Here is a 14048-nt window from a genome sequence, read left to right on the forward strand (position 1 = left end):
GAGCCTGGTGGGTTAGTCCATAGGGTCACAAAGAGTTGGACATGATTGAGCATGCACACACTCTCCTTCACACACAAAAAATGCCACACAGTATGTCTATTATATATGTATATATGCATAAGTATATATATCATAAGACTTCTAGACAGTGTGCATTATTTATCCATTTGTATAGAGAACTCCATAGATGATTCAGATGTATTTGCCTACTCTGATGGGCAAAATTTAAAGAACTCACCATATTTATTATTTTCCCTGTTAAGAGCTTAGTCTATAAAAATGCTTTCACTTCAACATAGTGATATAATTTGCTACATAGAAATAAGGATTGCAAACAAAAAGTCAAACAGGTATTGGTGCATGCTAAAGTCGCTTAGTTGTGTCCGACTCTTTGTGACCCCATGGTCTATGTAGCCTGCCAGGCTCCTCTGCCCACGGGATTCTTAGGCAAGAATACTGGATTGGCTTGCCATGACCTCCTCCACGAGGTCTTCCCATCCAAGGGATTGAACCCACATCTTCAGCATCTCCTACACTGATAGGCAGGTTCTTTACCACTAGTGCCACGTGGCTGAGAGCAGGTAACTGAAACCAGGGAAAGAGAAAGCAGTGATAAAGGATGATGGTGCTCACCCAGTCCTACCAGTCACCACCTTAGGCAAACAGACCTTCTGGTGCAGGTATTATCAGAGGCTGCACTGGACAAGCCTCTTCATTCCCCAGTTGCCACACGTGCACAGCACTTGTGGTCATCTCTTTTCTGCTCTCCCAGGCTAGCAAGGCCTTCCACCTCTTTCCCTGTTTCACCCTCTATACTGCTAACAGAACAGCCACCGGCGAGCGTGAACATGGCTAGGCTAGCTCTGGCTGGAATTTCCCCAGTGGCTCCCTGTGTCAGTAGGGATGAAGTCCACATGGATTTCCATGGCACAGCATATCTTTCATGGCCTGGCCTGCTCATATCCTTCTCCTGCTTGTTGTGTGCCTGCCCAGGCGTTTCATGCTATGGGCATACTTAGCTATCTCAGAGTCACTGGTCTTAGACCCATTCCCCAAGGGGAATGCAGATATGCCTCCTGCCATCTTAAAACCCATTTCCTTGGCCACATTCTTCTATTGAAGGCTTGGCTTAAAACCATTTCTGTGTGGATTTCTCTGAGACCGGGTATCACCATATGTTTCACGTATCGGTGAGGCACGGTAAATGGAAAAAGTAAAAAGAGCATTTCAGGCATGAGTAACCCCTGAAATTCTATGCATCTTTCTATATTAGTTTTACAAAAAATCACAAGCTTTATTAAATGAAGCTCTGAATATTCCAAATAGATAAACATTTAATGTATTCCTTAGTGTGCATGAAATGTAATGTGTGTACTTCTTTGGTCCCTGAACATACTTCAGACAAATCTTCGGATTCTCCTTTTCTTCCAGATTTAGCTTTCCTGACTCAAGTCAGGTTCTCTCATTGTAAGTATCTCATTCCATATTCAACACTTTTACCACATTCATGTGCACCATCATGAAACAGTAGCTTAAATGCACCGTGGTTATATGTGGTTTGTTTAACCATCTGTGTCACAAAGCTAACTGAAAACACATTGCCAAAAGGAAATGGTTATATTTATGCCAAAACACAGCCCTTTATACTCTAGCACCATGTGGACCCTAAGGAAGATGATCACAGAAGCTCATGTAATAAAGGCAAAACAGACAATAAAACATACGTGGAACTGTTCTTCAAGAGGTTTCCTACTTCCTTTGCCACCGTAACCATAAACTCTAAAATTATGAGGTAAGAAAGCTCTGTAAAATAAGTTTTCTCATGGAAAATTAAATAAGTATCTAAGGGAAAATGTCTTTACTAGATTTTGAAAAGATATTTGTTTTATTATATTTATTATACATAGGAAGAGAGAGAGAGAGAAAGGGAGAGAAAAGAGACAGAGAGATTCTCTGAATACAAGAATTTAGTTCTAATTTTGGAGAAGGAAATGGCAACCCACTCCAGTGTTCTTGCCTGGAGAATTCCATGGACAGAGAGCCTGGGAGGCTGATTCTGTGGGGTCATGGGAGTCAGATACAACTTAGCAACTATACTACTACTACTAAAATTCACATTGGAGAAGGAAATGGCAACCCACTCTAATAATCTTGCCTGGAGAATTCCATGGACAGAGGAGCCTGGTGGGCTGCAGTCCATGGGGTCACAGAGAGTCGGACACGACTGAGTGACTAACACAAACACATACACATACAGTTCTAATTTGGCTCAAAATTTCTAGTCTTCAGACTTCTCTTCATTCACCTCACTGTCACACTGTCCTCCCTGATGTTTTTTAAACATTGTGGGCAAACTTTCATCTCAGGGTATTCGCACTAGCTGTTGCCTCTTTCTCGGATGTTTTTCAACATAGCTGGTTGTCTCACCTACTTCAAGTCTTTGCTTATATACCCGCATCTCCCTGAGGCTTCTCTCGACAAGTTTATAAAACTCGGCAACTTTCCCAATTATTGAAGCATATTTTTTTTTCATTTATTTTTAAGCATATGATTTTCAAATGACATTTCTTACTTTGCTCTATAATTTTGCCTAAGCATGTGTCACTTTCTAATATTCTTTCTAATCCCCTTTTAAAATCACATTATTATTAGTCTCATCTGATAATATAAAATTCATATGCATTTTGCTTACTCATGTAATTCAAGCTCTTTAAAAATATCTGGAAAATAACAGCCAACAAATATTGAACTAACATGACATGAAGTCAACAGACAAGGTGGGGATCTCACTTTAAAATACATTATTTGGGGGGCGGACCTAAGATGGCAGAGGAATAGGACGGGGAGACCATCTTCTCCCCCACAAATCTATTGAAAGAACATTTGAAAGCTGAGCAAATTCCACAGAACAACTTCTGATTGGTGGCAGAGGACATCAGGCAACCAGAAAGGCAGCCCATTGTCTTTGAAAGGAGGTGTCCCTCACTGCGGAGAAACTTTTCATCATTAACCTAGATGTTTTATAATCGGTGCTGTATAGATGGAGAAGTCTTGAGGCTACTGTAAGAATAAGACTGAAAACCAGAGGCAGGAGGCTTAAGTCCAAATCCTGAGAATACCAGAGAACTGCTGAATCCAGGGAACATTAAATGATAGGAGCTCATCAAACACCTCCATACCTATACTGAAACCTAGCACCACCCAAGGGCCAACAAGCTCCAGAGCAACCCATACCACGCAAATTCTCCAGCAACACAGGAACATAACCCTGAGCCTCAATATACAGACTGACCAAAGTCACACCAAACCCATAGACATCTCAAAAGTTACTACTGGACACTTCATTGCACTCCAGAGAGAAGAAATCCAGCTCCACCCACCAAAACACTGACACAAGCTTCCCTAACAAGAAAACCTTGACAAGCCACCCATCCAACCCCACCCACAGCAAGGAACCTCCACAAAAAAGAGGAACTACCAACTGTCCTGGAGAAGATGCAAGAAAGGTTTAACAAAGATCTAGAAGAAATAAAAGAGTCAATATATAATGAATAATGCAATAAATGAGATCAAAAGCACTCTGGAAGGAACCAACAGTAGAATAACGGAAGCAGAAGATAGGATAAGTGAAGTAGAAGATAGAATGGCAGAAATAAATGAAACAGAGAGGAGAAAAGAAAAAAGAATTAAAAGAAATGAGGACAACCTCAGAGACCTCTGGGACAATATGAAATGCCCCAACATTCGAATCATAGGAGTCCCAGAAGAAGAGGACAAAAAGAAAGACCATGAGAAAATACTTGAGGAGATAATAGTTGAAAATGTCCCTACAATAGGGAAGGAAATAATCAGCCAAGTCCAAGAAACCCAGGGAGTCCCAAACAGGATAAACCCAAGGTGAAACACCCCAAGACATATATTAATCAAATTAACAAAGATCAAACACAAAGAACACATATTAAAAGCAGCAAGGGAAAAACAACAAATAACACACAAGGGGATTCCCATAAGGATAACAGCTGATCTTTGAATAGAAACTCTTCAGGCCAGAAGGGAATGGCAGGACATTCTTAAAATGATGAAAGAAAATAACCTACAGCCCCCACCCAAAAGAAAATAACCTACAGTCCAGATTACTGTACCCAGCAAGGATCTCATTCAAATATGAAGGAGAAATCAAAAGCTTTACAGACAAGCAAAAGCTGAGAGAATTCAGCACCACCAAACCAGCTCTCCAACAAATGCTAAAAGATCTTCTCTAGACAGGAAACATAAAAAGGGTGTATAAACTTGAACCCAAAACAATAAACTAAATGGCAAAGGGATCATACTTATCAATAATTACCTTAAATGTAAATGGGCTGAATAACCCAACCAAAAGACAAAGACTGGCTGAATGTATACAAAAACAAGATCCCTATATATGTTGTCTACAAGAGACCCACCTCAAAACAAGGGACACATACAGACTGAAAGTGAAGGGCTGGAAAAAGATATTCCATGCAAATAGAGACCAAAAGAAAGCAGAAGTAGCAATACTCATATCAGATAAAACAGACTTTAAAACAAAGGCTGTAAAGAGACAATGATGGACACTACATAATGATCAAAGGATCAATCAAAGAAGAAGATATAACAATCATAAATATATATGCACCCAACATAGAAGCACCACAATATGTAGGACAAATGCTAACAAGTATGAAAGGGGAAATTAACAATAACACAAAAATAGTGGGAGACTTTAATACTCCACTCATACCTATGGATAGATCAACTAAACAGAAAATTAACAAAGAAACACAAACTTTAAATGATACAATAGACCAGTTAGACCAAGTTGATATTTTTAGGACATTTTACCCCCAAAACAATGAATTTCACCTTTTTCTCAAGCACACAAGGAACTTTCTTCAGGATAGACCATCTCCTGGGCCATAAATCTAGCCTTGGTAAATTCAAAATAATTGAAATCATTCCAAGTATCTTTTCTGACCACAATGCAGTAAGATTAGATGTCAATTACAGGAGAAAAACTATTTAAAATTCCAACATATGGAGGCTGAACAACACGCTGCTGAACAACCAACAAATCACAGAAGAAATCAAAAAAGAAATCAAAATATGCATAGAAACGAATGAAAATGAAAACAAAACAACCCAAAATCTATGGGACACTGTAAAAGCAGTTCAAAGGGGAAGGTTCATAGCAATACAGTCTTACCCCAAGAAACAAGAAAAAAGTCAAATAAATAACCTAACTCTATACCTAAAGCAACTTGAAAAGGAAGAAATTATGAACCCCAGGGTTAGTAGAAGGAAAGAAATCTTAAAAATTAGGGCACAAATAAATGCAAAAGAAGCAAAAGAGACCATAGCAAAAATCAACAATACCAAAAGCTGGTTCTTTGAGAAGGTAAATAAAATTGACAAACCATTAGCCAGACTCATCAAGAAACAAAGGGAGAAAAATCAAATCAACAAAATTAGAAATGAAAATGGAGAGACCACAACAGACAACACAGAAAAACAAAGGATCATAAGAGACTATTATCAGCATCTATATGCAAATAAAATGGACAATTTGGAAAAAATGGACAAATTCTTAGAAAAGTATAACTTTCCAAAACTGAACCAGGAAGAAATATAAAATCTCAACAGGCCCATCACAAGCATGGAAATTGAAACTGTAATCAGAAAAAAAAAAAAAAAAAGCCCAGGACCAGACAGCTTCACAGCTGAATTCTATCAAAAATTTAGAGAAGAACTAACACCTATTGTACTCAAACTCTTCTAGAAAACTGCAGAGGAAGGTAAAGTTCCAAAATCTTTCTATGAGGGCACCATCACCTTAATACCAAAACCTGACAAAGATGCCACAAAAAAAGAAAACTAGAGGCCAATATCACTGATGAACATAGATGCAAAAATCCTTAACAAAATTCTAGCAAACAGAATCCAAAAACATATTAAAAAGATCATACATCATGACCAAATGGGCTTTATCCCAGGGATGCAAGGATTCTTCAATATCCGCAAATCAATGGAATACACCACATTAACAAATTGAAAAATAAAAACCATATGATTATCTCAATAGATGCAGAGGAAGCCTTTGACAAAATTCAACATCCATTTATGATAAAAACCCACCAGAAAGCAGGAATAGAAGGAACATGCCTCAACATAATAAAAGCTATATATGATAAACCCTCAGCAAACATTATCCTCAATGGTGAAAAATTGAAAGCATTTCCCCTAAAATCAGGAACAAGACAAGGGTGCCCACTCTCACCAATACTATTCAATATAGTTTTGGAAGTTTTGGCCACAGCAATCAGAGCAGAAAAAGAAATAAAAAGAATCTAGAATCGAAAAGAAGAAGTGAAACTCTCACTGTTTGCAGATGACATGATCCTCTACATAGAAAATCCTAAAGGCTCCACCAGAAAATTACTAGAGCTAATCAATGAATATAGTGAAGTTGCAGGATATAAAATTAATACACAGAAATCCCTTGCATTCCTATACATTAACAATGAGTAAACAGAGAGAGAAATTAAGGAAGCATTCCATTCACATTGCAATGAAAAGAACAAAATACTTAGGAATAAATCTACCTAAAGAAACAAAAGACCTATATACAGAAAACTATAAAACACTGATGAAAGAAATCAAAGAGGACACAAATAGATGGAGAAATATACCGTGTTCATGGATTGGAAGAATCAATATTGGGAAAATGAGTATACAAGGAAAAGCAATCTATAGATTCAGCGCACTCCCTATCAAGCTACCAACGGTATTTTTCAGAGAACTAGAACAAATACTTTCACAATATGGAAATCCAAAAAACCTCGGATAGCCAAAGTAATCTTGAGAAAGAAGAATGGAACTGGAGGAATCAACCTGCCTGACTTCAGTCTCTACTACAAAGCCACAGTCATCAAGACAGTGTGGTACTGGCACAAAGACAGAAATATAGATCAATGGAACAGAATAGAAAACCCAGAGATGAATCCACAAACCTATGGACACCTCATCTTTGACAAAGGAGGCAAGAATATACAATGGAAAAAAGACAACCTCTTTAACAAGTGGTGCTGGGAAAACTGGTCAACCACTTGTAAAAGAATGAAACTAGAACACTTTCTAACACCATACACAAAAATAAACTCAAATGGATTAAAGATCTAAATGTAAGACCAGAAGCTATAAAACTCCTAGAGGAGAACATAGGCAAAACACTCTCTGACATAAACCCAGCAGGATCCTCTATGACCCACCTCTCAGAATATTGGAAATAAAAGCAAAAATAAACAAATGAAACCTAATTAAAATTCAAAGCTTTTGCACAACAAAGGAAACTATAAGCAAAGTGAAAAGACAGCCCTCAGATTGGGAGAAAATAATAGCAAATGAAGAAACAGACAAAGAATTAATCTCAAAAATATACAAGCAACTCCTGCAGCTCAATTCCAGAAAAATAAAAGACCCAATCAAAAAGTGGGCCAAAGAACTAAACAGAAATTTCTCCAAAGAAGACATACAGATGGCTAACAAGCACATGAAAAGATGCTCAACATCACTCATTATCAGAGAAATGCAAATCAGAACCTCAATGAGGTACCATTACACGCCAATCAGGATGGCTGCTATCCAAAAGTCTACAAGCAATAAATGCTGGAGAGGGTGTGGAGAAAAGGGAACCCTCTTACACTGTTTGTGGGAATGCAAACTATTACAGCCATTATTGAGGACAGTGTGGAAATTCCTTAAAAAATGGAAATAGAACTGTGATATGACCCAGCAATCCCACTGCTGGGCATACACACTGAGGAAACCAGAATTGAAAGAGACACGTGTACCCCAATGTTCATCGCAGCACTGTTTATAGTAGCCAGGATATGGAAGCAACCTAGATGCCCATCAGCAGACGAATGGATAAGGAAGCTGTGGTGCGTATACACCATAGAATATTACTCAGCCATGAAAAAGAGGTACATTTGAATCAGTTCTAATGAGGTGGATGAAACTGGAGCCTTTTATACAGAGTGAAGTAAGCCAGAAGGAAAAACACCAATACAGTATACTAATGCATATATATGGAATTTAGAAAGATGGTAATGATAACCCTGTATGCGAGACAGCAAGAGAGACACAGATGTATTGAACAGTCTTTTGGACTCTGTGGGAGAGGGCGAGGGCAGGATGATACGGGAGAGTGGCATTGGAACATGTAAATTATCATATGTGAAATGAATCATCAGTCCAGGTTCGATGCATGATACAGGATGCTCGGGGCTGGTGCACTGGGATGACCCAGAGGGGTGGGATGGGGAGGGAGTTGGGACAGGGGTTCAGGATAGGGAGCACATGTACACTCATGGCAGATTCAAGTCAATGTATGGAAAAACCAATACAATGTGGTAAAGTAAAATAAATAAATAAATTTAAAAAATGATGAAAAATAAAATAAAATACATTATTTGTAAACATGGGAAGAGGATATTTAAAAGTCTGTATAAAAAGAAAAGGTAGGTGTAGGTATTTCATTTTCATTTTCCCAATATGTATAGTATAAAGATTGGTGACTGTCATGGCATTCTGAATTTGCTAAAGTGAAAGTTCAAAGAGCCAAACCAATGACAAGCAGAACAAAATGTTTCTCATTCCTGTAGCAAAAAAAGAAAATAACACACAATGGAGTGGAGCTCTAGGGAATGCACAGATTCTGGGTTGAAAGCCCTATGAGAGGTTTAGCTAGTGATGTGCAAGTACTGTTTTTTTGGCAAAAAAAGAAGTCATATATCTATGCTTGGCCGAGGGAGGAAGCTATTACTAACGAGTCTAAAAACCAGCAGAACTTTGGTGGCTGCGTAGTTCTGGAATAAACATATGAATATTTCAGTTCAGTTGCTCAGTCGTGTCCGACTCTTAGTGACCCCATGAAACACAGCAGGCCAGGTCTCCTTGTCCATCACCAACTCCCGGAGTTTACTCAGACTCATGTCCATCGAGTCAGTGATGCCATTTAGCCATCTCATCTTCTGTTGTCCCCTTCTCCTTCTGCCCCCAATCCCTCCCAGCATCAGGGTCTTTTCCAATGAGTCAACTCTTTGCATGAGGTGGCCAAAGTATTGGAGTTTCAGCTTTAGCATCAGTCCTTCCAGTGAACACCCAGGACTGATCTCCTTTAGGATGGACTGGTTGGATCTCCTTGCAGTTCAAGGGACTTTCAAGAGTCTTCTCCAACACCACAGATCAAAAGCATCAATTTTTCGGCACTCAGCTTTATTCACAGTCCAACTCTCACATCCATACATGACCACTGGAAAAATCATAGCCTTGACTAGATGGACCTTTGTTGGCAAAGTAATGTCTCTGCTTTTTTTAATATGCTATCTAGGTTGGTCATAACTTTCCTTCCAAGGAGTAAGCATCTTTTAATTTCCTGGCTGCAGTCACCATCTGCAGTGATTTTGGAGCCCCCAAAAATTAAGTCTGACACTGCTTCAACTGTTTCTCCATCTATTTCCCATGAAGTGATGGGACCAGATGCCATGATCTTAGTTTTCTGAATGCTGAGCTTTAAGCCAACTTTTTCATGAATATTTATTTTATGAATATTTAAGTTGTATCAAATACATAGTTTTCTGAATGTTGAGCTTTAAGCCAACTTTTTCATGAATATTTAATATTTTTATGAATAATTAAGTTGTATCAAATACATAGCTTCTTTCCCTGTAAAATCATTTGCCACATTTTGAAGTTGCACAGAGTAACCAAGGAGCTAAATTTAAATCTCTGAAAATAAGACCAATTTTTTTTTTCAAGATTGATGATATAGACTGAATGAATCCTATTTCATTCAAGCATGATAAAAGCAAAGAAAAATTCCACCTACATTACTAGTTTTAAAGGCTGATGAAAACCAAAATAAAACCTTATAAGTATCAAGAAGAAAAAGATGGTCCCTTCAAAGAAGAGTACTAAGACTGAGAGCTTAAGTTGTCAATACAAATGAGGAAAGAAAGCCAGAAGACAATAAAATAAATACTTTTAAAGGACAAAAGCACCTTTCATTTAAGGTGGATCGGGATGGGGAATACATGTAAATCCATGACTGATTCAAGTCAATGTATGACAAAAACCACTACAATTAAAAAAAAAAAAAAGAAAAGAAAAAATAAAGGACAAAGGTCATTTTAAAAAGGTCATCCCAGAAGTTATTCCAGCAAAAAAGTTTTTAATAAGGTTAAACACAGTTGTTTAAAAAAAAAAAAGTATGAACACCAAGAGGGAAAAGAGAGGGGTGGAATGAATTAGGAGACTGGGATTGATGTATATACACTGTTGCTGCTATATATAAAATAGATAACTAATGAGAACCTATGGTATAGCACAGGGAACTAACTACTCAATGGTCTGTGGTGGACTAAATGGGAAGGAAATATGAAAAAGAGGTGATATATGTGTATGTATGGTTGATTCACTTTGTTGTGCAGTAGAAACTAACACAATATTGTAAACCAACTATAAAGTGAGTGAAGTCGCTCAGTCATGTCCGACTCTTTGCGACCCCATGGACTGTAAAAATTATCTTCTTTCTTTTCTTGATTTTTTTAAGATTTATTTTTAATTGGAGGATAATTGCTTTACAATGTTGTGTTGGCTTCTGATGTGCAATGTGAATCAGCCATAAGTACACACATATATCCCTCTCCTTCCTGAAAGCCCCCCTTCAGCCCCTTCCACCCCATCATCTAGGTCATCACAGAGCACCAGGCTGAGCTCCCTGTGACATACAGCAGCTGCCCACTAGCTATCTGTTTTATACATGGTAGTGCATATGTTCCACTGTTACTCTCTCAATTCATCTATTTTTCTTTTTTTTAGGAGATTTAACTGCCCACAAAGGGAAAGATGAGGTGAAGATGGGGCAGAGAGAGATTTGAAAGATGCTGGCCCTGAAGATTCAAATGATAAGGTCACAGGCCAAGGAAAGCTGGCAACCACCAGAAGCAGGGAGGTGTGGAAGACACACTATGCCTCCCCCAGGGAGCCTAGTCCTGCTGACATCTTAATTTTGTCTCAGTGATACTAATTTCAGAAATCTGGCCTCCAAAAATGTGAGGCAATACATTTCTGTTGTTGTAATCTACTCCGTTTGTGGTGATTTGTTACAATTGACACAGGAAACTGGATGTGTATGTTCTAGAAAATTTAGAAAAATGTGTAAATGTACATAGAAAAAAAAATCACTTGCAATCCCACTGTTCAGGAATTGTACTGTGAACTTTTTTGATGAACTTCTTTCTAAATCCTTTACTTTTAAAACATATATATATATATATATATATATATACATATATATATATACACACATATATATACATATATATATGTATATATAATCATTTTGTATATTTTCAACTTAAGTAAATTTGATATACAATAAATTGAAATATTTAAAGTAAGAAAAAGGTTAATATTTAACACTGAATGCAAGCTAAATCAAAAACAAGCAAACCTACAATAGAAGTGTAGAGAATTCCTGAGACATAAAGAAACTAACTGCAGATAGAAACAAATGTAGGAAAAATGAAGAGCACCACAATGGGTAAATGCATGCTTAATTATAGAGGGACATTGACTGTACAAAAAATAATCATAATAGCACATTGGGGCTTAAAAGCATACAAGAAAAATAATGAAAAAGTAGAAGACAAGTGAAATGAGAAAGGCTTAATGATCTAACAACATATGTGTGTGTGTGTGTTAGTTCCCTAGTTGTGTCTGACTCTTTGACCCCATGGACTGAAGCCCACTTAGGCTCCTCTCTCCATGGAATTCCCCAAGGAAGAACACTGGAGTGAGTAGCCATTTTTTTTCCCAGGGAGTCTTTCCAAACCAGGGATTGAACCAGGGTCTCCTGCATGGCAGGCAGATTCTTTACCATCTGAGCCACCAAGGAAGCCCCCAACAATGTAGAGTAACTTGTACAAGTAATAATTTACATTAGATTCAATAATTCAGGAACTAATATGCTAGTCTAGAGAAATTACTAAAGAATAGTAAAAAGTTATACAGCAAAGAATTTAATTGAGAGAAAATGATATAATATAAAACAATCGATTCATTAAAATGGAGGTTATGAAGGAAAAAGGAATATAAAATAAAATGTACAAAAGACAAAAATGACTTCAGACATAATATAGAAAATCAAGGGATCAAGAAAAGCAAGAGCATCTTCAAATTGTTGAACACAGCTAGACTTAGTACAGTACTTAATACTGTGTGATATCTGTACAGATAAATAGGGCTTGGGAGTAAGCCTAAAATTTGAGAAAATAGTCCAGAAAGAGATCCCTGTCATAAACACTCTTTTGAATGATGACAAACATTTCATTACAGTCAAATGGGAAAATTATGTTTTCAGTAGCATGTGCTGGATTCATTGGAGGGCAATACAAAAAAATACTCAAATCTGGACTCCCATGCTCTTAAAACACACAGACATGAATTCTGGATGAATCCTAGAGTATGAAAGTGAAAACAATAAAAACTATTAGACAAAAGTGGCAGCTTGAATTCATGACTGTATGGAGACAAAGATTTCTTTTAATATATGAAAATAATAATACCTCCAAAGAAAATAATAATTTGGATTGCATTAAAGGAGTTTCAGACTCAATTAAAAAATTCCTGACTGAATAAAAAATTGAAAGAGGATGACAGGAAAATTTCCTCCAAAAGTACTATGTAGATTCAATGAAGTTACAATCAATATCTATGGACATTTCTTTGTGGAAGAGTTTTTTGTAAAATATATGAAAATGAAAGTGGTAAGAAAAGCCAGAATTTTCTTGATGAAGATAATACAGACAGACTGACTAAAACTTTTAATAAAGGACCCATAGAAAAAAGACCACTAGAGTTTTGATTTTTCTTTATTCCCGAATATGGCGTGCTTTTTTTTTTTTTAACTAATTTCCTCAGCTTGTATGGGATTGAGTTTGGGTAATTAGTTATATTCTACATCCTTAATACATTCTGATGTATAAACTAATTTAAAACTCACTGTTCTTTCCACTCAAAAATCCACTATGTTCTTTCAGACTAAGTTGAATATGAGAACTTGAAAACAAGTCATATTTATGTATTAATGAAAATTTCAAGATAATATATATGCTTAAAACATTTTTCTGAAGCATAAAATAAGAGACAAATAGCCAGCAACTGAAAATATTAAAGAATGCAAAATAATTACTTTCTGAATAAATATAAATAGTAATTATAAATAGAACAAAGAAAAGGTGAAAATAATGTAGGTCACTGACTTTTGCATTAGGTTCACAGTGTATGTTTTCTCTTCAATTAAAATGTTGTAGGATACCTGGCTGGAGAGTGGATTGAAAAGGCAAAAGAAAAGTGAGAAAAATGTTATAAAGGAAAACTATCTTTTATGTTATCAATAATCACATCCTAAAGCACACTAATAAAATAAAAAGAGGAAAAATTATAATTTCATATTGACTTATCCCAATGGAATCAAATATTAAAATATTTGCTTCATTTTAAAGAGATGGAAGAACATAATTCATGCAGTTTTTTCATTTTTAATGCTTAACCAATAAGATAGAACCTAAAACATTGATTATTTTAATCCATAAGTGTGTTTGCTTAATAATGAAGTCATTGCAAAATTTGCACTTAAAAGAATATAATTACTCAATAGAAAATTTACATAGTATAGCAAAGAATTAACTGCACATGCTTGATATTTATAGATTTTATAAAATTTGTTCCAAGTTTGGATGCACTATTCATTGATTTTGTTAATATTAAGATAAATTTTGCCTGATAAATAATGGTTGTATAGTAAATGTTAACTTTACTATTTGCTTTGTACAATTTTTCTCATTTTTGTGCTGGACCTTTCTGTTCCCTTGTGATTTAGGTGTTTCTCTTGTAGGTATATATTTTAAAATCCAATTTGAAAGGTATGTGATTTCTGATAAACTTAATCAAAGTACAAAGTTTTA

Source organism: Dama dama, chromosome 32, assembly GCF_033118175.1.
Source record: "Dama dama isolate Ldn47 chromosome 32, ASM3311817v1, whole genome shotgun sequence".
Taxonomy (NCBI): Eukaryota; Metazoa; Chordata; class Mammalia; order Artiodactyla; family Cervidae; genus Dama; species Dama dama.